At 37.7% G+C, this 27,486-nt stretch overlaps 1 pseudogene; it reads right to left on the bottom strand.

Moving 5' to 3' along the window:
• Positions 1–11,061: 11,061 nt before the first annotated feature.
• LOC130222044 (zinc finger protein 721-like) overlaps positions 11,062–27,486 on the bottom strand; it is a 495,527-nt pseudogene continuing 479,102 nt past the window's right edge.

Raw genomic sequence — 27,486 nt, 5'->3', positions numbered from 1 at the left:
TTTTTTGCCAAATGAAGGAATTCAAAAAGCTTACAGCATCTGGTATTCCCAGGCAGTCACCCATCCAAGTACTAACCAGGCCCAACCCTGCTTTGCTTCCGAATTCAGATGAGATCAGGCATTGCCATTTTTTACTTTTTTTCTTTTATTGCACTGTTCAAAATTCATACAATTCACTTATCTATCCAGATTACACTTCAGACAAAACATTAAAAAGGTCCATATTACATTCATAGCTTCACAACAATGTGTTTTTTTTTTTTTTTTACATAAAATGTAAATTTATGAGTTTTTTATTATTACATTCTTTGTTCAGCCCCAACAGTAACTTTCAATTCAATTCAATTCACCTTTATTTTTATAGCGCTTATACAATGTAGATTGTGTCAAAGCAGCTTCACATAAAAAAGGTCACAGTAAATAGGAACAGTATAGTTCAGTTTGTAGTGTTTAAGTTCAGTTCAGCTGAGCTCAGTTCAGTGTGGTTTAATAATCACTATTGAGAGTCCAAATATTGAAGGGCAAATCCAACGATGCGCAGCTCTACAGATCCCGAACCTTGCAAGCCAGTGGCGACAGCGGAGAGGGAAAAAAAACTTCACTAATGGCGGAAGTGAAGAAAAAAAACCTTGAGAGAAACCAGGCTCAGTTGGGCACGACCATTTTAATTTCTCTGCTGGCCAAACGTCTTGTGCAGAGCTGGAGTCTCAGTGGCGGAGGCTGGAAGCTGGCCTCAGCGAAGACTCGTCTGTCTCTGGAGCGTCACAGGAATCAGTCTCATGTTCTCCACTCTTCCATGACCATCACAGTAGCTGCTCAGGATTCGGCCAGGTCCAGGATATGGAAACCTTGGGATCATCTCGTCGTTGGTCTTGGATCGAATCAGTGACTCTGCATAGTCTGAGGGCCTCGGGAAGAGTATCCCCAGGTGAAAATGGAGAATAAAGAAAATAATTAGCGTAGCTGATGTTCACAGTGTATATCAACAAGATGCATAACCTGTGTGGAAGCCCCCTAAGTGGTGCACTAAGTGTATGCTTTACTGAACAGATAGGTCTTTAATCTAGTTTTGAATTGGGAGTGTGTCTGAGCCTCGGACGTTGTCAGGAAGGCTATTCCAGAGTTTAGGAGCTATAAATGAGAAGGCTCGTCCTCCTTTACTCGACTTTGCTATTCTAGGTACTACCAGAAGCCTTAAGTTTTGAGACCTTAAAGAGCGAGTTGGATTGTAGCGAGACAGAAGATTGGTTAGATAAACAGGAGCTAGATTATTTAAAGCTTTATATGTAAGAAGCAATATTTTAAATTCAATACGAAACTTAACAGGCAGCCAGTGTAAGGAGGATAAAATTGGTGTGATGTGATCAAATTTTCTAGACCTGGTAAGAACTCTGGCAGCTGCATTTTGTACTAATTGAAGTTTGTTAATAGAGGATGCTGGGCAGCCAGCAAACAGTGCATTACAGTAGTCCAGCCTAGAAGTCATAAAAGCATGGACTAGCTTTTCTGCATCTGAGATGGATAGCATACTTCGTAACTTAGCGATATTTCTCAGATGAAAAAAAGCAGTTTTTGTGACATGGGATATATGATTTTTATAAGTAAAATTGCTGTCTAATATGACACCCAGATCTTTTATAGTAGAGCTAACGCTAACTTTGTATCCCTCTAATTGTAGGTCGAGTTGTGGGATCTGCTGTGTACAGGATTTAGGCCCAATAAGTAATAATTCTGCTTTGTCTGAGTTTAAGAGAAGGTAATTGTTGGTCATCCAGTCTTTAACATCTTTAATACACTCAGTTAGCTTGGACAGTTTAGATGTCTCGTCAGGTTTAGTTGAAATATATAATTGAGTATCATCTGCTTAGCAGTGAAAGCTGATCCCATGTCTTCTAATAATGTCTCTCAGGGGTAGCATGTATATTGTAAACAGCAAAGGGCCTAAAACTGATCCTTGAGGCACCCCGTATTTTACTGGGCTGATTTGTGAAGGCTGTCCATTAATATTCACAAACTGGTAACGGTCAGATAAGTATGACTTAAACCATTGTAGGGCCTGTCCCTGGACACCTGTAGACTTTAAGCGATTAATAAGGATATCATGGTCAATGGTGTCAAATGCTGCACTAAGATCGAGTAGAACTAATAGCGAGATGCACCCTTGGTCAGCAGCTAAGAGTAAATCGTTGGTTATTTTCACTAATGCAGTTTCTGTACTGTGATGAGCTCTGAAACCTGGCTGAAACACTTCAAAAACATTGTTCATCTGCAGAAAGGAGCATAATTGAGCAGAAACAACTTTTCTAGTATTTTAGATATAAATGGAAGATTTGAAATAGGCCTATAATTAGCTAAGTTGCTGGGGTCCAGTTGTGGTTTCTTAATAATAGGTTTAATAACAGCTAACTTGTAAGGATTTGGAACATGGCCTAAAGATAAAGAAGAGTTGATAATGTTAAGAAGAGGTTCTCCTATAACAGGTAGCAATTCTTTCAGTAACTTTGTTGGAATTAGGTCCAATATACACGTAGCTGATTTAGAGCTATTTATAATTTTGTCTAGCTCTTCCTGTTCTATGATTTTAAAGCACTGTAGGTTATTTAGATTCAGTGGCGTGTTTACTGGATCTGAAGTATAAGGCAGTGCAGAAAGTTGAATATCTCCTATTTTCTGTCTAAAGCCTTCTATTTTATCATTGAAAAAAATTAATGAAGTCATCACTACTAATTTGCGGTGGAACGTTTTGTTCCAAAGATGACCAATTATTTGTTAATTTAGCGATGGTGTTAAATAAGAATCTAGGATTGTTATGATTATTTTCTATCAGTTTGCGGAGGTGCTCAGCCCTGGCAGATTTTAAAGCCCTCCTATAGCTGGACATACTGTCTTTGTACGCAATTCTAAAGACTTCTAAATTAGTTTTTTCCCATTTACGTTCCAGGGCACGAGTTGCTGTTTTGAGAGCGCGGGTATGACTATTATACCATGGTGTAGTTTTATTCTTTCTAGCCTTTTTTAGTTTGATGGGTGCCACAGTATTTAAAGTGCTAGTAAAGATGGCATCCATACTGCTGGTTACTACATCAAGGTCATTTGCGTTTACGGGTGCATTTCGAAGTAGAGAAAGATCAGGTAAGTTATTTATAAATTCATCTTTAGTGGATGGAACAATAGTTCTACTAGGGCGATATATCGGAGCGGATCTGCTAATTTCAGGTAAACACAGCTTATATAGTAAGAGGTAGTGGTCTGTAATATCATCACTTTGTGGTATAATGTCTACATCAATGACCTCAATTCCATAAGACAGAATTAGATCTAGTGTATGCTTTAGGCGATGGGTTGGACCAAATACATTTTGCTTTATTCTTAGTGAGAGCAGTAAGTCCATAAACGCGAGCCTTAATGTGTCGTTGGCGTCATCTATGTGGATGTTAAAGTCTCCTACAATTAGTATTTTATCAGTTTTAACTAGTAAGTCAGAGATAAAATCAGAAAACTCTTTTAGAAAATTGACATAGGGTCCTGGGGGTCTATATTTGGTGATTAGAGCGAGAGATAACATAGGTTTTTGCATAGTGTTTGGAAGGACAACATTAAGCGCTAATACTTCAAAGGAGCTAAACATAAGTTCGTTTCTCTGATTAACATTAAGAATATCACTAAAGATTGACGCGACTCCACCACCATGACCAGTTTGACGAGCCTCATGTTTATTTAAGAATCCTGGAGGAGTTGCTTCATTTAAACTAATATAGTCAATTTGTTTCAGCCAGGTTTCAGTGAGACAGAGTGCATTAAGATTGTTATCTGTTATTATTTCATTTATGATAAGTGCTTTAGGTGCTAGTGACCTGATGTTTAGGAGACCAAGCTTCATGAAATTTGTATTTTCTCTTTTTAGTGGTTTTTCTGGTTTAATTCTTAATAGATTATTTCTGGAGCACACAGTATGTTGTTTCTTGATCTAATAATGCGACATATATTTGTTTAGATCTTTATACTCTAGACAGAGCATCAGCTATAAAGTTATTCACACTTTTCTTGTGTTTAATAACCAAGTTATATCCTTGTACAATCAAAGACCAAGGCATTAAGCGCTGGTTCTGATTGTACAACCGAGTGGGGAAAACGAGTGGATTATGATCCATGAACACGGTAACTGGCAAATTACTCGGCCGACATACACATCAAAGAACTGAAGAGCCATCAACAACGCTAATGGTTTTTTCGATTGTAGAATAATTTATTTGATGTTTGTTAAATTTGCGTGAAAAATAACAAATAGGATGATCAACACCAACTTGATCCTTCTGCAGCAAAACAGCTCCCGTGCCCACAGCACTCGCATCTATCTCCAACTTGAAAGGAGAGGAAAAGTCAGGTGCAGCCAGCACATGAGTGTTGCTTAAAAGAGCCATGATGGAATCAAAAGCATGTTGGCAATCATCAGACCAACAAAACGAATGGGATGGACCCAAAATTGAGGTTAGTGGATGTGCAATATAAGAAAAGTTCTTTCATAAGCCGCGATAGTAACCAGCCATTCCTAAAAACCTGTGAAGCTCATGTCTGGTAGTTGGAGCTGGGAATTCTGAAATAGCTGTCACTTTCGCTTCAAGAGGGCGCACTTGACCTTGGCCAACTTGTTTACCTAAATAGGTAATAATTGCTTGTCCGAATTTACACTTGGCCAAATTTAACGTCAATGAAGCTTTTGCAAGATGCTCAAACCCAGTTTGGAGGAAATTAACGTGCTCAACCCAGTCACTAGAATACACAGCTAAATCGTCCAAATAAGCATTACAGTTCGGCACTCCTGGCAACACAATATTAATAAGGCATTGGAACGAGGCTGGTGCGTTACACATTCCGAACGCCATAAGAGAATATTGTAGAAAGTTTGTCAAGGGCTACGAAAGCTGAAATGTAAGAGGCAGAAGTTTAAGGGCCACCTGCCAATAACCTCGCAGCAAATCTAATTTGCTAACATAATGTGCCGAGCCAAGGTTATCAACGCAGTCCTCCATCTACGGCAAAGGAAAACAATCTGAAACGGTAACTGCATTAACTTAGCGATAATCAGTGCAGAATCTAACAGTTCTATCGCACTTTGGAACCACCAAACACGGGGAGCTCCATGGACTGCTACTGGGTTTAGCAAACTCATTCTCCAACAAGTACTTCACTTCATTTTGCATTGCTTCTCTTTTGAAACTGTTAACGCGATACAAGTGTTGTTTTAATCGGGATGGCATTAACAACATCAATGTCATTTTCTAAAGGTACGTGTGCAAAGGTACATCATTAAAGAGAGAGGAAAAATCGGAGATTAACCCTTTAATGTCACTCACCTGCTGCTCAGATAAGTGAGATAAATGAGTGTTTAGATTGCACAAGATTTCAGAATTTTGTAGTCTAGCAGACTGTTGATGTGTATGACGGAGCACTATCCCATCTTCAGCATAAATGTCATCAACTTGGTCACATGCGAGGGAAACAGAATTAGGCTCAGATGCAATGACAGTAGACTCAGCAGTGACAGATGCAGTTTCTAACGGACTCTCCCTATCATAATATGCATAATAATAATAACACCCTGGCAACACCTTAGCAACCACAGAGCAACACCTTAGCAACCGCATAACACCTTAGTAACTGCCTAGCAACACTTTAGCAACCACCTAGCAACATCTTAGTAACTGCCTAGTAACACCTTAGCAACCACCTAGCAACATCTTAGCAATTGCCAATCAACACCTTAGCAACCGCCTAGCAACACATTATCAACCACCTAGCAAAACCTTAGCAACTACTTAACAACCGGCTAGCAACACCTTAGCAACCTGAAATGTGCTGCTAGGTGGTTGCTAAGGTGTTGATAGGCAGTTGAAGAAAACATGAAAAAAGTTTTGTCTTTTACCCAGACATTTTAAAAGTAATTGCAGATATGGATAAATTTATAGGGGGGGGGGTGTCCACGTAGCTGGTGGATCTTGGGGTTTGTTGTTCTTTGTCGGAGGAGGAGATTATGAAGGGACAGGAAGTGGTCGTGTGCAGATTTTGATCCCAGTAGGGACACTGATTCCACTGAGTAATGCGAATAGCGCATTTTGCAGAAATTTGTGGTACGTGTAAAAATGTGTTCCCTCACAGGAGATGGCCTCCTATGGGGAAAGACTGAACAGATGGTTTCTGTATAACGTGCAAATGCTACATAAAATTCAGCTAATGAAAGTGTCTGAGGTTGTGAGCTAGCGGGTGATTTAAGTGTAATAGTGAATTCGCCGCAATCCACCTGTCGTTCTGCTGAGGGAGGTGTTATGGGTGAAAGGAGTGTAGAAAGGTCGATGTCAGCACCTGATAGGATGAGGTTTTTGATGGCTTTGAAGATCGGGGGTGGTTCCAGGACTGGAGCACTATGAGGAATGAGAAGGCGTGTGGCTGTGGTTAGGGTGAAGGGGGGCCGTGCGGAAGAAATGTGGGTAGGGAGGGTAGACTGTTGGGGAGGGTTAGTAATGGAGGTGGGTGCTTGGGGAAGGGATGTAGAGCTGAAAAAGTTGGGGATACTGGAAGAGGGGAAATGAGTAGGGAGAGGAAGAGTGTAGAAAAACTTGTAGAGAAAGACTAGGTAGAATTAAGCTGGGTTGAAGAGTGAGGGAGGTTGGAAGGGAGAGAGAGTTGAGGAGGGTTGAGAGTGGAGGGGATGGTAGGAAAAGTAGGCCTGGAGTTTTCACTGGAATGTGGAGCTGGAGGCCAAGGGAGGGGGGTGGGTAGTCCGAGAGTGGCGTCATTATGCAGTGGATTGTCCATATTTTGGAATGTTATGGTAGGTGCAGTTTGTCCGGTTCGGTGGGATTGCTTTTTTTTGCTTTTCTTAGTTGCTTTCTTTCATGGTCTGGGGAGATTTTGTGCATGTGGGGCTGTGGTGGGTTGAGGATAGGGGGTGTGGCGGGAGCAAGCAGTTCTGCTGTGCTGAAGGGGCAGTGTTGCTGATGAAATGGATTCATAGAGTTTTAGTAGTTCGGTTTTATTGCAGCGGCTGGGGATGGAATTTCCCGCATTTATGAGGGTCTGGCAAAGTTCGGTCACTGTCATCTTGTTGGAAGTAAGGGGATGATGATCTTGCAGAGGCGTATAAAGAAGCTGGAGAAGGTGGGTGGCGATTCGGAGTGACGGGAGATGGGGATTGTGTCTTTGCTGAAGTAGAGCGGATAGGCCTTCGCCCTCTTATTGGAGCCTCAGTATCGAGTCGGCTTCCAGGCTGAGCTTGGTGTTGTTGAGCCAGGGCTGGTGTTTCTGGGAGAGCGGAGATTTCGTTCCTGTCCATGTTGCTGTTTGTTGATGTGAGAGTAGATTTGATGCTGCTGTTGTCTTATTTCCGCTGTTGTTGTATTGCTGCTGTTGTTGTTGTTGATTTGTCGTAGTCAGATGATGGTTTTAGAATTGTTGATGGGTTGTAGAGAGATGTTGAATTTTAGAAGCTTGTGAAGGAGCTAGAGCAGTCATGTCAAGAGCTTTCTTCGTTAAACGAAGATAAGCGAGTCATTTTTTGCTAGGCTTCTTATAGCGAGTTTGGATTAATCTGATAGGCTAACTAATGATTGTAAATGAGAGACCAGCTGCGGTCAATTATATCATGTGCTCCTCTCGAAATTCGTTTGTGAAACTTCACTAAATGTAGGCTGCCATTCAGACTTCATTGTTGATATCAAAAATTAAATTGTTGACTACAACAACTAAAATGCTACTAGTAAAAATAGGTTTGTCCTCCACACACTTCTCCACTGTTACATCCTCTCTTCCCTCAAACACACAGTTCTCACTTCTTGATGTAAATAGTGCAGCAGAAACACTCTGTTCCATTTTAACATCCTGTCTAGGTGAGATCTGTCCTGTCTCCACCAGACCAATACACTCACTCTACTCCCTCTAACCCCTGGCTGTTGGATGGTCTGAGAGAAGAGTTAGGGTTAAGGCATGTTCTGAGATAACATCGAACAGCACTCAGGGCAACAGAGAGAGCATGGCACAAATCAAAAGCCTCCACTGACTTTAGCAGGTACCAAACCCAGCTGGCGTCATTAGCCTCCCAACTCCATTCGGCCAAAACCAATACAAACGTAACAGAATTAACACCACTTCAGACATCCGCAAACTTTTCAGGACATTTAATACCCTGCTCTGTCCTCCTCCACCAACTCCTTATCAGCTAATAATTTGGCCTCCTTCTTTAACAAAAAAAAAAACCACTCAAATCTAAATCTCCATCAAACAACACCCTCTGAAGAAAAATTGACTCTCTTCTATCACTCCACACTGGCACATTTATAATCACTTTTAAGCAGGTGTAACGGAGGCCAGCTAGTGAAGTGCTGTGCCTGTAAACCTCACTCCTCTGACTTTAAAGGTCCTCTGGCGACAGACACTAGGAACCAAGGGTCCTTAGCCTACTTGTTAGAGCAACTGCCATGCAGAAGGTCGCCGGTTCGATCTCAGCTCGGAGCGGGTTGATTGGTGTACACAGGCCTGGGTAAACTCACTGTTTAAAAAACATTACTCATTGGATGAAAAAAACAGACCAGTCTCTCTACTTCTATTTATTGCCAAAACACTACAATGGGCTGTTTTTAACTGAATTTCCAAATTTTTAACTCACATCACACTGCCTGAAGGATATCGGCTTGGAACAAATATCACCAACTGCTTACTCATCTGCTTACACCAGCTTCCCTGCAACTCCACACATTCAACATAATTTCTCAATGCAGCTGGGATCATCCACCATTACCCCATGTAGTTCGGTAAGAAATCTTAGGGTGATTCTGGATGATCAGTTGTCCTTCAAAGAGGACATTGCTAACACAGCTCCATCGTGCAGATCTGCACTTTTCAACATCAGAAAAATCTGACTCTTCTTAACAGATCATGCTGCACAACGTTTAGTGCGAACTCTTGTCATTTCAAGGCTAGACCCCGACAGTGCCCTTCTAGCTGGATTCCCATCCTGCACCCTTAATCCTCCAGAATGCTGCAGCTCATCTGGTCTTCAGTAAGAGCCCATGTAACTCCTCTCTTTATCTCTCTGCATTGGTTACCGTTCGAGGCTCGTATCAAGTTCAAATCACTGGCACTGCACCCTCTTACCTCCACCTACTTCTGAAGGTCTACATCCCGTCCTGGAGTCTCCAATCTGGGAGTGAGCGTGGGCTATAAATCACTTTCCAATACCTTTTCATTGACTGTTCCATGCTGGAGGAATGTCTTCCCATTCCCAACTAAATGTAAATGTAAGATTCTCAAATGTAAGATTCTCTGTCTCAAAAATAATAATATTAAAAATAATAATAATAATAACATTAATCCATGCACATCACTATTCATTTACAAAATCCAATTCATAAATTCAAAAGACAATTTGTGAATTAATAAATGTGCTGCTTCGGAAAAATTTCAGAGACTTAAGGAGATCACTAAATTTGTCCCTCTGGGGGAGTGGCTTTCTTTGAATACTACATGTGTTTATTGCAACCAAGTTAATTGTTTTTTTTAACCCTTATAGCAGATGAATCCTTCTGTATTTGTCTGAAATGTATGATGTCTGGTACTAAACAAAAGCTAGTGATATTTTCAATAAATTAGTGTAAATGCAAAACTAGTATAAGAAACAGTATTTGTCTTGTAACACTTGATGTAAGATAGTAACGAACTTACAAGATGTTTTACCACATGAAATTGCCCAGCAGTCTGTTAATGACTTACCCTGAGCATAATGGTACGGGGTGTGGGCCCACTCTCCATGGCAACTGCTCATTGGAAGACAGTGCCAGTGGGATGGACCAAACCAGATCACTTAAAAACCTACTACAATAGTAAAACTTTGCTTTTGCATTGCTCTATGCCCCCTATTGCCTTGCTCTCGGACACTGCACCGCCACACAATCGGGTCCGCAAAGAACTTTCCATGCAACCTCTTAAAATTTAGAAACCGCCGAAACTGCAAAAAACTTCTGCAAACCGCAGAGTCTGTCACTCAGGTAACCCAGGACAACTTTCACGCACAAGCGAGTGAATACCAAGGACGTCACTGAAGCTGAGTCACCAACCAATCAGGAACGCCGTGTTTCGTTGAGGCCTGTTGGCGAAGGAAACTTAAATGTTGTCTCTTGCTGATCTGGTGCAAATTGATCTTAAGCAGTTAAAGATAAGCCAAACCTCTGCTTTTGTGGTTTTTCAGGCGTGATTCTAAGATCTAGTAATAAGAGATAAAATAATTTGGAACCGTTGTCAACTCATTTTGCACAAGCACCAGAGTTAAGAACCACTGATCTGAGGTACTCAAAATAACAAACTATCATACTCAAAATGAATTGCCTTCCTAAAGTTACTTCTCTACTTCAGTATATAACTGCAAATATTTCTTTACAATATTTAAAACAGTTTGATAATTTAGTCAATGAATTTCTGTAAAACAATAAGCCCCCTTGGTTGCATAGGAATACATTGCAACAGTCAGTTGATTAAAAAGTGTTGGGGCTTCCTGAGCATTTATTTCATTATTATGCCTTCAGTCTGAGACATCTCGCGCACTGGTCCATCCCTCCTGAGAGAGCTCCATCTTGGTTTATGGTTGAACAAGCCTTCCTACTTCCCCTTCCACCAATACAATGTCTATCCATCCATCTATTTCAGGGGTGTCCAAACTCGGTCCTGGAGGGCCGGTGTCCTGCAGATTTTAGCTCCAACTTGCCTCAACACACCTGCACGGATGTTTCTGGAAAGACTAGTAAAGCTGCGGTCACACTTGACTTTTCCTCCCATAGACTTCCATTCATTCGCACGCGAATGCGTCAGACCGGAAACGCGGGGTCATGCGTTAAGTTTCGCAAGTTGCTGCGGTGCAAAGTTCAAGCTTGGTGAACTCTGACCTGCGAAATTGCATCACTTGACTGCGTGAGATCAATCGAGGATCAAAACACGACCTCTCTGGACAGAAATTTAAAACATGGAGCAATCGCTGGCTTTTTTAAATGTCTAATCATCTTGTTTAATCCCGCCCCTTTTCGCAGCGCCGTACGACAGAATTTCGCACACACAAAGCCCAATGTGACCGCAGCTTTAGAGCTTGATTAGCTAGCCCAGGTGTGTCTAATTGGGGTTGGAACTAAACTTTGCAGGACACCAGCCCTCCAGGACCGAACTTGGACATGCCTGATCTATTTATTCATTTAAATTTGTAAATGTGTTATTTTTGAGGCTGATCTCAAAAATATAATTTTTACTGACAAAATTGAAGGTGCAAGCTAGGACTGTCTCTGCCATTTGCAAATAATGTTGTCCTTTTGGCTTGATAGGACATGGACCTTCATCATGAATTGGGACGGTTTGCTGCTGATTGTGATGGCAGAGAAAGAAACAGCACCTGTAATTCAGAAACCATCGTGCTTGACTGGAAAAAGGTGGCCATCTCCAATTTGGAGTAGAGTTCTTACCCCAAATGGAGTTCAAGTACCTGCATTTTTTTTTTCATGAGGAATGGAATGTGAGATTAAAAGATAGATCAGTGCAGCGGCAGCAGTAATGCAGCTGATGTGATTGTTTGTTGTGGTGAAGGAGCAAAAGACAATGTTAGACAAAAGGTAATGTTCTCAATCAAGGTTCCTACTCTCACCTATGGTCATGACTGAAAGGACAAGATCTCGGATACAACCGGAGACATGACCCCCTTGTTTGAGTCACAACATGAAAGAGAGATGAGCCAATAAAAAAGCCTGAATGCAAATTATTTTTTATAAAATGTAACTCATAGAACAATCAAAGCAACCAACAAATGTCTAGGGATAATAATGAAGATAAAGAACTTAGGATATAATCACAACAACACTTTAACTACATGACAAGTAATGCAAAACAAAACCATAAGGTTAAAGAGTCAATGAGATGGCAGGTGGCATGAGGACTCCTGAGTAGCCACGGCGTCCTGGGGTAGCTAGCACAACAACTTTTATATACCCAGTTCTAAAATTCTGTTGTACGGCACCGCAAAAAGGGACAGGATTAAACAAGATGATTAGACATTAAAAAAAGTAAGCGATTGGTCCATATTTTACATTTCTGTCCAGAGAGGTCATGTTTTGATGTTCGATTGGTCTCATAGTCAAGTAATGCGATTTCGCAGGTCAGAGTTCACAAAGCTTGAACTTTGCAAGGCAGTGAACTGCGAAACTTGATGCGCAAACTTGCATTTCTGGTCTGATGCATTTGCATGCGTATGAATGGAAGTCTATAAGGAAAAAAGTCCAGTGTGACAGCGGCTTAAGGGCATGTGAATGGTTTCTCCCCAGTGTGGACCGTCATGTGTTTATTAAGGGACGATGATTGGCTGAAACTCTTCCCACACTGAGTGCAAACAAATGGTTTCTCTCCAGTGTGGATCCTAATATGTTGATAAAGGTTTGACGAGCGGTTAAAACTCTTCCCACACTGAGTGCATGTGAATGGTTTCTCTCCAGTGTGGATCCTCATGTGTAGATTAAGGGATGATGATATGCTGAAACTCTTCCCACACTGGGTGCATGTGAATGGTTTCTCTCCAGTGTGGATCCTCATGTGTTGATTAAGGTGTGATGAGTAGTTAAAACTCTTCCCACACTGAGTGCATGTGAATGGTTTCTCTCCAGTGTGGATCCTCATGTGTAGATTAAGGGATGATGATATGCTGAAACTCTTCCCACACTGGGTGCATGTGAAAGGTTTCTCTCCAGTGTGGACCCTCATGTGTTGATTAAGGTGTGATAAGTAGTTAAAACTCTTCCAACACTGAGTGCATGGGAATGGTTTCTCTCCAGTGTGGGTCATCATGTGTTCATTAAGGTGTGATGAGCATTTAAAATTCTTCCCACACTGAGTGCATGTGAAAGGTTTCTCTCCAGTGTGGTTCCTCATGTGTAGTTTAAGGGATGATGACTGGCTGAAACTCTTCCCACACTGAGTGCAAGTAAATGGTTTCTCTCCAGTGTGGACTGTGATGTGTTTATTAAGGGATGAGGATTGACTGAAACTCTTCCCACACTGAGTGCAAGTAAAGGGTTTCTCTCCAGTGTGGATCCTTATGTGTTGATTAAGGGATGATGACTGGCTGAAACTCTTCCCACACTGAGTACAAGTAAATGGTTTGTCTCCAGTGTGGACCGTCATGTGTTTATTAAGGGATGATGACTGGCTGAAACTCTTCCCACACTGAGTGCATGTGAATGGTTTCTCTCCAGTGTGGATCATCATGTGAATCTTAAGATCGCCTTTTCTTTCAAAACTCTTTCCACACTGAGTGCAGGTGAAACAATTCTTGTCTCTCCTTTTCAAAATACCATCAGTCTGTAAATGAGTTTTTTCCTCAATTTTGACATGATGTTCCTCCTCTTCACTCCCCTCATTCTCTTCAATTAGGTCTGAAACATAAAAAAAAACATTAGTTTTCATTAAGTCTTAAAAACTCTCGTCAAAAGCTGAAAAGTGAAAAGACACTGGAAACATTGGCTACACACACTGTAATTTTGAATTTTGCACATTAAATGTAAAATAAATCAGATCATATTTTGTTCGGTCCATTAACGTGTACACATTTAAGCAAATTCAATTCAATTCATCTTTATTTATCTAGTGGTTTTCTAATGTAATAGTGTCAAAGCCGCTTAACATAGAAGTTACAGTAAATTGAAACTGTGTCAGTCCAGTTTTCAGAGTTTCTTACATAATTGATCATAAAAGTCATTTTGGTCATATTGATAAGACACAGATTTGAAAGCTGTATATTTTTATAATTACATGTTTTTTCTAAATTTTGTAAAGCAGACAGGGAATACTTGTTCATTCTGTGCCTGACTGGTAAACGCATCAGAAAAAAAAGTTCTGGGGTACTAGCTGAACAAACAGCTGAATATTTGCCTCGCAGACATGAGACATACCTGGACAGCATCTGCATAAAGGTTGAAAGTGCACCTTTCAAATTGTGTGCTGTTGGATCATTTTCATCCATTCAGGGGCGATTTTGAGGCTTAATTTGGCCACAACTTTCTCTGTGTTTCTGCAAACGGACTGATATTTGGGGACATCTTATTTTGACATATTCGGGGAAAATGTTTTTAAATAAAAAAAAAAAAAAACTCAATACACTGTTTTTTTCTCCATTGACCTCTATTATAACAAAAAAAATTTGATTGCAAATCCATGATAGCATATAATCATGCATTTATGATAGTTGGTGTTTTCTGTGATGACAGTCAACATTGACTGGTCAGATTGGTCTCCACCCATGGGACAGCAAAAAGAAAATGGGTGAGAGTATAAAAGAAGAGGAGAGTTGAAGAGGGGAGCATTATGTGGTGTGTGGAAGAAAGAGTAGTTGACTGAACTGTTGCAGTGCGGGGAAATGAGTAGAGAAACCGGGTCGAGACGAGCAGTGTAAACTTAACGACTGGCTGTGAGAAACAAAAAGCGAAAGTACGTATCGAAGCAATGGAGCAAAGACCGCTGTCTTGTTACTGAAGTGCTCGTGACGTCTGTGAATGAGTGCGTCACCAAAGACTTCAGTGCAGTGTACTTTCGGTCAACTTACAGATTTATCTCTCTGGCATGGAGTCAGCTGCCGAAAGCCTTCATCCCGCAGTCAACAGTGTCAAAGACGCAAACTGTTGAGGTCCTCACATGAAACTTAAAATTTAGTTTAATATTGCTCTTATCCTAAATATTGCTACCTTAAACCTACCTATACTGGAAAATAAGCATTTATAAGTGTCAGAGCCTAGCTGTTCTGAGCATAACTCAACTTGAATAAGGATGAATATAGGCCGAAGCAACCGTAGGGAGGCGGAATCCGCTACTAGCCTCCATGCTAATGCAACCTGCATCTAAGAAACAGACGGCTCCAGTGAGTGATAACAGTGCTGTCCTTCAAGCTACTGATGCACTAAAAGGCAATTTGATTGCTAAAATTGAAAAAAAGGCCATTACACAGTCAAATGAACTTTGCAATCGAATTGACCAGCTTCAGACAGAGTTACGCAATGTTGTGGAGCACATTAACGCCAGAGTGGAAGCAGCGGAGAGCGAGTGACTGGTCTGGAGTCTGTGTTGGGTGGATCATCTGACTCACCCTGGAAAAAGGGTTTAGTGTAGTGAAAAAGGAGCTGGCTCTGCTGAGAGACCGAAGCGAGGATCTTAAGGAGAGGTCTCGCCGCTCAAATCTCCGCATTACGGGAGTTAAGGACGTATGGGAACACAGCAGATGCATGAAGGACTTTGTAGCCGGCATCCTGAAAGATACCCTGAACCTCGAGAAGACTCCACTTCTGGACTGGGCACACCGCACTCTACGCAGCAAACCAGTGGATGACTAGGAACTGCCACGCACCTTCGTGATTAAATGCCACTACTTTTCCCAAAAAAAGATGATATTTTGAAGAAAGCCATTGAAATGAAGGCAATCACAACAGTACACTGGGCTGTCAAAGACAATACAAATGTTAATGTCACTCTCCGTTTGACTTTTAAATTATCACTATCGCACATGTTTGTTGTTGTTATTTCTGGTTCTCAAGTATATTTTGTCAATAATGGGGTAGCTTTGTAGTAAAACAAGAGCTGTTTAAACTGGTTTGTTTTATATGTGAGGTCCCACATGGTCAGCTAGTAAAGAGTGGGAGTAGCTGGAAGTGTGTGCAGTAAGTAAGTTAAAATCTGATATTGTATATTTAGAGGAGACACATCTGTTGAAAAAAGACTATTCTAAACTTAATAGAGGAGGCTATACACAAATATATAATTTTAACTTCAATAGCAAAAGTAGGGGCGTTGCTGTACTCATACATAAGAATGTACAGTTTGTTATGGAGTCAAATGTGTTGGATAAACATGGCAGATATATAATAATCCAAGGTAAACTTTTAACATGTCTGTGGTCCTGGCCAATGTATATGCTCCTAATTGGGACAATGTACAAGTGATGTCAATGATTTATTTTAAATTTTGCCTAGTCTCGACATACACAATTTAATTTTAGGAGGCGATTTAAATTGTGTTTTGCACCCAATTTTGGACCGCTCTAGCTCTTCAAGTAATACATTAAGTCAGCCAGCACAATGTATCAACTCCTTCCTTCAGACATATGGTGTAAGTGACCCCTGGAAATTTAAATATCCATCTTCCAAGCAATTTTGCTTCTATTCACCTGTGCATCAAACATTCCAGGATTGACCATTATCTCCTGGACAAGCAGTTACTTCCCATAATGTCAGAAGTAGAGAAGTAGTATTGTTATTTTGGACCATTGTCTAGTCTCACTAAAGCTTTGTTTTTCAGGCTATGTAATCCCTCAACGTACATGGCAGTTTAACTCAAGAGTCTTGACAGACGACCATTTTGTGAAATTTATTGATGCTCAAATAGATTTTTTTCCTTGCAACAAAGGAATCCCCAGAGATAAGTTATAGACTCTGTAAGCATATATAAGAGGACAGATTATTTCAAGCTAGTGCAAACAAAAGAATGTCAAAACAGCTTACAGAGATTATGAATAAAATTGATACAATTGATCAGCTACACTCAATATCACCTTTCGAAGAGCTCCACAAGAAAAGACTTCTTCTGCAAGAGGAATATGACTCCTTGACTAGTGAAAATGCAGAGGATCTCCACATAAGATCACGCCAGATTCAATATGATCTTGGTGATCGAGCTGGCAGGATATTGAGTTACCAACTGAAACAATCCTCAGCAGCTGGTTTTACAGCAGCAGTTAGTAAGGATGATGGCAGTATTATTACTGATCAACAGGGAATTAATGATCAATTTAAAAACTTGTGTAAAACTCTTTATAGCTCTGAAGTAAGCTCTCAAGCTAACACCCCTGTTGTGCAAGGTATTTGCTGAAGCTCTTGTCTCAGAATCACTCCCCCCTTCCATGGCATCGGCTGTTATAACAGTACTTCTTAAAAAGGATAAGGATCTACTTAAATGTGAATCTTATCGTCTGATCAGCTTACTCTGCTGTGATTATAAGATCCTGGCTAAAGTGCTGGCAATCAGAGTGGAGTCAGTCATGAGAAAGATTCACCCAGATCAAACTGGTTTTATTGTTGGAGACAGTTATCTTACAACCTTCGTCACTTATTTAATAATATTTATTCACCTAAAAATAATACCAATCCAGAGGTCTTAATTTCTTTAGATGCCCATAAGGCATTTGATAGAATAAAGTATATCTATTCATTTAAAGTGCTTAAAAAATTTGCTTTTGGCCCTGGATTCTGTTCCTGGGTTAAAATGTTAGATTCCAGGCCCCAAGCATCCATTCGAACAAATAACATAATTTCTAAATGCTTTCCACTTTCTAGGGGAACGAGACAGGGCTGCCCTCTGTCCTCTCTGCTCTTTCACATTGCCATCGAACCTCTTGCTACCGTATTAAGGAACTTAGATGGCTTGCAAGGAACTTTCAGAGAGGGACAAGAACATAAGCTCCTGCTATATGCGGATCATCTTCTTTTTCTGTCAAATCCAGATACATGTATTCCAAAAGCTCTTACAATAATTTCAGAATTTGTAAATGTTTCTGGAAACAAAGTCAATCTAGCAAAGAGTCTCCTTTTCCCTATCAATGATAGAGCACAGCAAATGTCCTTCCAATCCTTTCCATTTTCAGTAAGTCCTGATAAATGTGACACGCAAAGATATAGATTTGTTCAATAATAATTTTAAAACGACATTAGACAAAGCCCAACGAGACATGACGTGGTGGTCAACCCTTCCTTTATATTTGGCTGGAAAGATCAATTCCATCAAAATGAAAATACTACAAAGATTTCTGTTATTATTTCTAACCGTGCCTGTTTTTATTGCCAAGTCATTTTTCAAGGAGTTGATTAATTGTATTTGTACATTTCTCTGGGAAAACAAAATTCATCGCATTCGAAAGGAATTCTTGGAAAGAAAGAAGGAAGAGGGTGGATTGGCAATGCCAAATTTCCTATACTATTATTGGGCGGCCAATTTACACAAACTGATATTCTGGTTTTCCAACATCTGTAACTTTGGTTACTGATGGAACAGCACACGTATTATCCAGTGTCTTTACGCTCACTATTTTGTGCTTCGATTGCAGTGAGTAAACAATATTCTACGAATAACCCAGTTATTAATGGATCACTCAGAATATGGTCACAATTCAGACTTCACTTTAATAATAAACAAGTATTGCGTTCTGCTCTCATTTAGTTAAATCTGTTATTCCCTTCATCTCTTATAGATTCAGCATTCCAATGATGGTCTAGGAAGGGAGTTAACTGTGTTAAAGACTTGTTTAAAGACGGCACGTTTATCTCATTTCAGCAGTTAAGAACAGACATTGAAATTCCCCAGTCTAATGTTTTTAAGTACCTTCAGGTCTGTAGTTTCGTTAAAAAACACTTCTCTCCTTCACTGAACCAACCAGAAGCATGCTGGATAGATGAATTGTAAATATGGACCCATATCAAAAAGGTATGATGTCCATGTGAAGTGATCCAAAGAGCTGCCTCCCCTTCCCTAAATCGTATAAAGCAAAAATGGGAAGACGAACTGGGACTAGAAATATCAGATACAGCCTGGCAATATGCCATAGAACTGATACACTCATCTTCTGTATGTATTAGACATGGTCTTCTTCAGTTTAAGGTGCTTCATAGGCTTCACCTATCTAGGAGCAAGCTGGCAAAAATGTATCCAGGGTCAGATTCATCTTACCCTAGCTGTGGTTTGAAGCCAGCAGATCTGAGTCATATGTTCTGGAGATGCCCTAGATTATGTAAATTTTGGACCAATATATTTAGATCATTTTCATCTATATGTAATAAAAATATGGATCCTAATCCTTTGGCCTCAATTTTTGGTACAGTGGCAGAAGAGATGTACCTGTCAGCTAATCACGTAGAAACCATTGCCTTTTCTTCTTTATTGGCCAGATGCCTGATTCTACTCAGGTGGAAAAAAACAAACCCGCCATCCCACAAACATTGGATATTAGAAGTGTTATCACATCTTAAACTCGAGCACCTTAAGTACACCATCCGAGGCTTTACAAAAAAAGTTTTATGAGGTTTGGCAGCCTTTCCTATCCTACACTGAACGCTCAGGGGTTATTATATCCTAAGTAAGAGTTTATCCCTAATTTCTATTTTTCTTATTTTATCTTTTTTTATTTATTTATTTATTTTTCTCTTTCTCCCTTTTTCTTTATAGGGTGTGAGTATGTCTATAGCTATGTACCATGTTAATTTGTTGTTCAATTTGTGTGTTGTGGAAAAATTGAAGACTTTAGAAAAATCAATAAAAATATTTGAATAATAAGAATGTAAGCAGAACTAAAAAAAAAATGTTTTTAGAACGAGTAATAATCCCATTAATCTAGTTACAGTACATGTCGAAGGTCTGTGAATTTAAGCTAACTATTTATTAAAAAAGGACAGGCCATTCTTGTACTTTGTTCTTTGTGTGACTGAAATGTAGGCAATAGCTGTTTCCATTCAAAAATGTAAATTAAATTTATTTGCAAAACTGGAATATCGCATGAAAAAAATTTGCAATTAAATCAGCGTTTCCATTCAATGAATCAAAGAGAACAAAATCGTCACTTTCTGATTAACTGGTACCAAATATCAACAGTAAAAAACAGAATTTACTGTGGTTGAAGAAGCTACATGAATCTTTTCTTTATTTAATTATGAGTTTGAAGCCATGAGAAGCGGAGAACAGACGCTCTTGACATGCTCCAAACGCTCTGGAGGTCATTAATAATATAATAACATTAATACTGAATTGGTAAAGGTGTTTTAGAATAACCAAAACAACAGATGTTTTACAGTGGGTCCCACTTTATATTGTGTCGCTTATACCTGTGAACTTACATGGTAACTAGATGTGTAAGTAGTATGTAACTACAGTGTATGTACACACTGGTACATAGTATTTACTTGTGTAATATTGGTGTAACTACACACAATAATGTGTGTAAGTTCAACTGTGTAACAGGACATTGATAACAACAATAAAAAAGTACACATCTGAGCATTGTTTAACAAACAATATGTACTTGTAGGTGTTTTCCCACTTCCACACCTGTTTGCATACCATGTACTTCTGAACACTGTATTAGAATGAGAATAGCAGAATTAACACTGCATTAGAAGGTTTCACCTTGTGATACAAGTGTAATTACAGGGTAAATCCAGAGGAACTGTCCACTCAATATAAAGTGTAAAATGGTCACAAATTACTGTGTAATATATAAAACCTAAGCCATTGTGCAACTGTTTAACTACAGCAAAATTCTGCCAAAACAGAATATATATATTGTTTATATAGAAATATACAAATGCCTCATGTTTATATGTTGTTTTAAGGTAAATTGAAGAATCACATCAGTAATTCACATTAAATGGGTAGTTTACCAAAGATTGTGTTACCAATTTCAAGGAGTTTCTGTCTTGGGCCAAGTGAAAGTAAAAGGAGACATGCCTGAATTAATAGCAGCCGGAAGCACTGTAGTTTTTAACGTTTTTTTTTTTTTAATTATTGGGCCACTCTCAGAGACTTGTGTAACAATTGAACCCTCAGTATCGTCATCTTTGTCTGGTGGATTACTTGTGGCCAGCAGTTTGCGTTCTCTACCCGCAAAACGCAATGTCCAAATACCAGTAGTGCTGAGAAATGACACAAATTGATTTAACAATATCCTGTTGCAATGTACATCGCTATTCTGCAATGTCCTGTTACACATTTGAACTTACACATAATATTCAGTGTATTCAGTTTTTTTAAAGAACACTTTTTCCCTTCGAACACAATATATTTTCTTTTGAGAAACTTTTACAATATTTTGGAGTAGTAAACATGTCAGGCTAATTAGCTCAAATGAATCCTTGACTTCTGCTGGCTTAATTAGTTTCAAAAACACAGATTTCTTTACAATTTAAAACGGCATCTTTGGATATCATTTATGCTGGAGATACTGCGGTCCTGAAAAGCTTAAAACAAAATGTAAAAAAAAAAAAAAAAAAACGTACATATACCGTAGGGACGGTACAGCAGAAAATATTGGTGATTTTAAAACCTCGACTTTTTTTCAAACCGCGGTATACCTTGTAAACTGTTATCATCCCATGCCTTAGCAGCATAACACTGTTTTTAGGATCTAAAAATTCATCCTTTAAAAAAGTCTCAAGCAAAAAAATTCCAATGGCGCCGCCTGCTGGTATGTGAAGAATATGGTGAATACTGACGAACTTTACACTCAAATGTTTGCATATCATCATGCTGTAATCCATTTCTTAAGCAGCAAAAGTCATTTTTAGACTAGTTTGTTGGCCAGTTGTAGTCAGTGCAATGCTAAAGTTATTGTTCCACTATGACTTGTTTGTTTTGTCACACATCGTCCCAAAACAACATCATATAGTTTAGAATACTGTACAATGTTTTATAATAATTAATTACTTTAGTGTCCATTTCATTCAGCATTTTTAATATTGGGGACATCCACGCTTTTTGACATACTTTAAACCAGGATTTCTGCAGGTTTCATTAAGTTAAATTTAAGACTTTTTAAACCATTTTTAAGACCAATAGGAATGAAATTTTAGACTAAGGAATTTTTCAAATGGCCCAGATGAAAAAATATTTTTATTTGTCCTATCAAATTTTTTTTTATTTAATACATTTAATAATACAATAATAAATGAATAATAATATATTAAAATATTTTAGATATTTCTTAGCAAAAGAAGTGTAAAAACAAGACAGCTCTACTTGTATCCACACACTTTTTTTTCCAAAATAAACTTTCTTTAAAATAAAAAAAACAAATGAACAAATTTTAAAAGTTTTAAAAACTATAATAAACTAAACCTATGCACAACAATCTGTCCAGGTCGATGTCCTTAGCAGTAAATACATAGAGCACGTTTAAACAAATGTTATTTTAAGGAAAATAATTAAACCATTATGATAAATAGAGTTAAAATGACCTTTTTGAATAAAAGTTGAAAGTTTTATTGAGATGGATTGTTGGTGATTGTATGGGTTTTGGCCAGATTGGGAAGCAAAACATGAACAAAGGAAAATGAAGACTTGTTTAAAATAAGATTTAAGACCTACAAGACAATATTTCAGTAAATTTAAGACTTTTTAAGGCCTAAAATTTTACGTTATATTTTGACTCACGGAAAACCCTGTTTAAACACAATATAACTGGTAATTAGTTATTATAATAATGATGTAATTGTAACTCAGACACTATCTGTGAGAACTAGTAACAACTACTAGAAACAAGTTTAGACCCATAAAGAAATTGATGAAAAAAGGGGAATTGTGATCAACGTGACATGCAAATAGAAAGTACTAAGCCAACACTATCACTGTAATAGCAGATATCTTCTATGAGAATACTGTAGGTCAAATATTGTCAGCTCAGTTAAACTTTTTTAATTTATTGTTTTTATTTATTTTATATAGTGCCAGTGCTCAAGGACGCTTTACAAACAGTAGGAGAACAAGAAAGCAATAACCTTAAGAAGGAGATGGGAAATGGGAGACTAATAATACATAAAAGAATGACAAAAGACATAAGAACAAGTAATGAAAGAAACTCATTCCTGTCTTTCAATGAGTGCTTATGTGCATTTAGGAGAACTAGGCAGCACACTCAGGGCTGCAAGATGAATTTAATTCAGTATTCTTATTATTAACATATATCTGAATGAGGATCAAATGACTGAGTTGGTCTTTGAGAATGAAAATCAACCTGTTTGTTCCTGCAGATCTTCCTGTTTGACTCTGAATGTTTCTTCAATCTTCACATCTTCACTCTCCTCTTTAATAAACGCCATCTTTATAACAGTGTGGAGATCAGTCGCTTCAGCGGGAGTTTTTCTCTGCGTTTGGACACTTTATCCTGTTTAAAATGAATAAAACAATGAACAGAAACAAAATAACTTCTCTTCAACACTTGCTTCAACAGTTTCTTTATATGAGAGTAATTAACAAAAAGAAATCAGGTAAGTCCGAGCAAGAAACAGTAGCCAGAAATGAGCTGATTAAAACTAGTAACGTTACTCTTCTTAGTGATGTATACTTAGAACGGACTGACATTATGCTATTTAATAAATTAAAACTTTATTAAAACACTTATTACACACATTTCTGTTGTTCAAACAATAGCCCTCATTACTCTGAGTAATATAGTACTACGTTGTATAAAGGATTAAAATAATATTGTCAACAGCTGCTACATAATTTAGCATCGGATGAAAACCTAAAACTTTAATCAATCGGTTAATATCTGTGTAAAAGTTTCAAAACAAACCTTTCTCCAGTTGATTCACAGCGCAGTAGTGGCGCAACCTTATGACGTCACACGCCACGCCAAAATAAAAGTCTTTTTGTTTATCTTTTTATTACTTACTGTTGCAGTCATGACTTATTGATACATTTCTCCATCGTTTTTCCACTTTCTCACACACACAAAAACACATATATTTAGTATTTGGAGTTGATCAAAACATTTACTCTAAACATTTCAAGACAATTTTGAAAAACTATTTTAATCCACTAAGACTGTTTAAAGCAGAAAATCCCAACATTCTAAAATGTATAATAAATAATCTGATGGGTATTTTGAGCAGAAACATGTGTACAGACACATTCTGGAGACACAAAGAGTTTTCTTAAATCTTGAAAAAGGGGTAAAAATAGGTGTCCTTTAAGTAAAAAGTACCCATTACTACTACACGTTTTAGTTTCACTGTGTCAATATCACTATAAAATGCCTTTGATGTCCCACAAGATTTAATCAGTCCTATATGGACATAATGCACAATAATGAAACTCTGATGTTTTAATATAATTGGTTAAACCATTACACACATGCAGGTAAAATTATATGATTTGAAATATGTTTTTGTCAATTTTTGCCAAATTCTTTCATTGAATAGATGTGATTTTGCCATGTCCCACACACTGCTCAGACAACTTCAATGAGGCTAAAAAGTAGGTAAATTAGATAAAATTAAAAAAGATTTTTAAATATTTTTATTGTCTTTAACAAGGTATTTGGTTAAAAAAAGTCATTTTAATAACTTTTATTCTGTTTAAATAATATCATTAATCAGTTTGCACGTGTCCTTGAAATTGCTGTCCACCCTGTCATGATGTGGTAAATGCCCCTTTAAGATGTATTCTGATGTACTTATTAGCCTCCCCATAGCCAGTTTGCTTTTCTTCAGAGGAGGTTTAAACATCTGCTGTACACACAGTAAATATCTACACTTATGCTTCCAGTTTTTCCTCATATTGTGTTTGAAACTGAATGTTGTCAAGCTTAACACATCCACCCTTTCATAGGTAAAATATTAATTATTATAAAAAAAATCTAATTTAAAGTATAGATCTTAAAGAGCTTAAACAGGGAAACACTTTATCAGCTTCAGATACATCCTGTGTTGAATAAATTAGCCAAAAATGTCCTCCTTGTCATTGTCCACACTGTCACAAATTGACAGGGTGGACATTTGCATTATTATTGACACTATATTTATTTATTAATTTATTGTTTTATTGTTAATTAGTTCATGTTTTTTTATGTTACAACACTTATACACACATACTACACTAGTTGATGCAATATATGAGTGGACAATACAAACCTTTTGGCAATATCTGTCTCAGTCTATATTTAGAATATCCTTTTAAAGTCCATATAAGGGAGCTCATTGACTGTTTGAAATAAAACTACAGCCCTAAGTATTTGTACATTTATGTGAACATCTGTAATCTAATTATTTACCTTCTTCTGAAAAAACAAAAAACAAAAAAACAACAACAGTATTAAGGTATTTAACTTGAGTTGTCTCCAACATTCCCTTCACTCCTCCAATACAGTGTACAATGTAAAGATTTACATTCATTAGCAAATTTAGTTAATAATTAGCAATAATTTTTTATATTCCCATTCATTTGCATATTGATAAAACCTAACTGATAACAGAAGAGGCGGCATGGTGGCTCAGTGATTCACTGTAGTTAGTGAAATAGAAGTTGAATTCTTGAAAACTTTTACAACCCTTTTATATGAACCCTTTAATATTTCTTGTTGTACCTGTTGTTTTTCAAATGTTCCTCCATATTTAGTTCATTAAATAAAGCCTTTGTCCACTCTGTCATGCTAATGTCCACCCTGTCATCTTGTTTTCCACCGTCATGTTCAACTTTTATGAAAATGAACTAATTATTTATAACCTCAGCAAAACATCTTGTGTGATTGCTTAATTAACCAATAAAAGCCAGTTAATATTGTCTGAAATCTTGACAAAATATTTTAGATCTTGGGTTTTATTTAGAAAAGTATGTGCACTGATTGCATATATTATTGGAAAATAAATGTTTTGTCCTTTATTTCATTATTATAAATAGAATTTTTCCATGAAGTTAGGTTGGTAAAGGGACACATTACCTTTCTGAAAATATAGATATTATAATCACACTGCAATGAAAATATACTTATACTACTTTGAATTTATTCATGACAGGATTGACACAATTTGAGGTTTGTTTCCTGATTTTCTGCTTTCAGATTATTTGTAAAAAGTGCAGGAGCTTGACCAACATTCATTTCTTACAGCCTAAGGTCTAATTAATACAACAACTATGTGGTTAAATCAAAAATCTCAAACTTTTTTTTTTAATTTTGGTGTCTCAAAGGCACTTTATAGTGATAATAAAAACGTTTTTCAAAATTGTCTTAAAATGTTTAGATTAAAGGTTTAGAAACGAGGGAGAAATGTATCAATAAGTCATAACTGCAAGTGGCAAAAAAGCTAAACAAAAAAGACTTTTATTTTGGCGTGGCGTGTGACGTCATAAGGCTGCGCTGCTCCCGCGATGTGATTCAAGTGGAGAAAGGTTTGTTTTAAAGCTTTTACAGATATAAAGCGATTGATTAAAGTTTCAGGTTTTCCCTCCGCTGCAAAATATGTACCTGTTGTTGACAATATTATTTACTTTTTATACAACGTATTACTATTTTACTCACAGTAATCGAGGGTACTGTTTGAATAGAGTAACAGAAATGTGTATAATAAATGTTTTAATGAAGGTTTAATTTATTAAGTAGCATAATGTCAGTTCATTCTATGTATACATATAAGAAATGGAGTACTAGTTTTAATCTGCTCATTTGTGGCTATTGTTTCTAGATTAGACCTGATTTCTTTATTGAGGTAAAGTTGGTTTTATATTCGCACATTCAGACTTTCTCCTAAAATAACTTAATATAACTTTTTTTAATAATTATTTGCTAATTCTAAAAAGGGAAATCATCTTATCAAAATACAACATTTACAGTCAAATAAATAGTAATGTTGTTTTCAAGTGAACAAATGTGTGAATATAAAACCAACTTTACCTCAATTATTTCTTTCTGATTTCTTGTTTCTTTCATTTTTTTAATTAATTACTCTCATATAAAGAAACTGTTGAAGCAAGTGTTGAAGTAAAGTTATTTTGTTTCTGTTCATTGTTTTATTTATTTTAAACAGAGCATTTTTATTGTTTTGTTCATTTTAAACAGGATAAAGTGTCCAAACACAGAGAAAAACTCCTGCTGAAGCGACTGATCTCCACACTGTTATAAAGATGGCGTTTATTAAAGAGGAGAGTGAAGATGTGAAGATTGAAGAAACATTCACAGTCAAACAGGAAGATCTGCAGGAACAAACAGGTTGATTTTCATTCTCAAAGACCAACTCAGTCATTTGATCCTCATTCAGATATATTTTCATAATAAGAATACTAAATTAAATCCATCTTGCAGCCCCGAGTAAGCACTCATTAAAAGACAGGAATGAGTTTCTTTTGTTACTTGTTCCCATGTCTTTCCCGTTTTCATTCTTTTATGTATTATTAGTCTCCCATTTTCTTTACCTTCTTAAGTTTATTACTTTTCTTGTTCTCCTACTGTTTGTAAAGCGTCCTTGAGCACTGACGCTATATAAAATAAATAAAAAACAATAAATTAAAACAAGTTTAACTGAGCTGACGATATACAGTATTCTCGTAGAAGATATCTGCTATTACAGTGATTGTGTTGGATTAGTACAGGGGTGTCCAAACTTCGTCCTGGAAGGCTGGTGTCCTGCAGCTTTTAGCTCCAACTTGCCTCAACACACCTGCATGAATGTTTCTAGAAAGCCTAGTAAGTAGGGATGGCTGACGTGAAACTGACGTTTCGACACAGTATCGAGATCCCAAAGCACAAGTATTTCGAAACACTGCACCGAAGCATGATCCGAAACACCCAGGTCACGTGACTAAAGTGTTTCGAAAAATCTGGTTACGTGACTAAAGCAATTTAAAGCATCGATCAGTTCAGAAGCGCTTCGAGACCTGGCGAATCTGCGTTTGACA

The sequence above is a fragment of the Danio aesculapii genome, chromosome 4 (genome assembly GCF_903798145.1).
Source record: "Danio aesculapii chromosome 4, fDanAes4.1, whole genome shotgun sequence".
NCBI lineage: Eukaryota > Metazoa > Chordata > Actinopteri > Cypriniformes > Danionidae > Danio > Danio aesculapii.
This window is presented reverse-complemented; position numbering and strand designations above follow the sequence as displayed.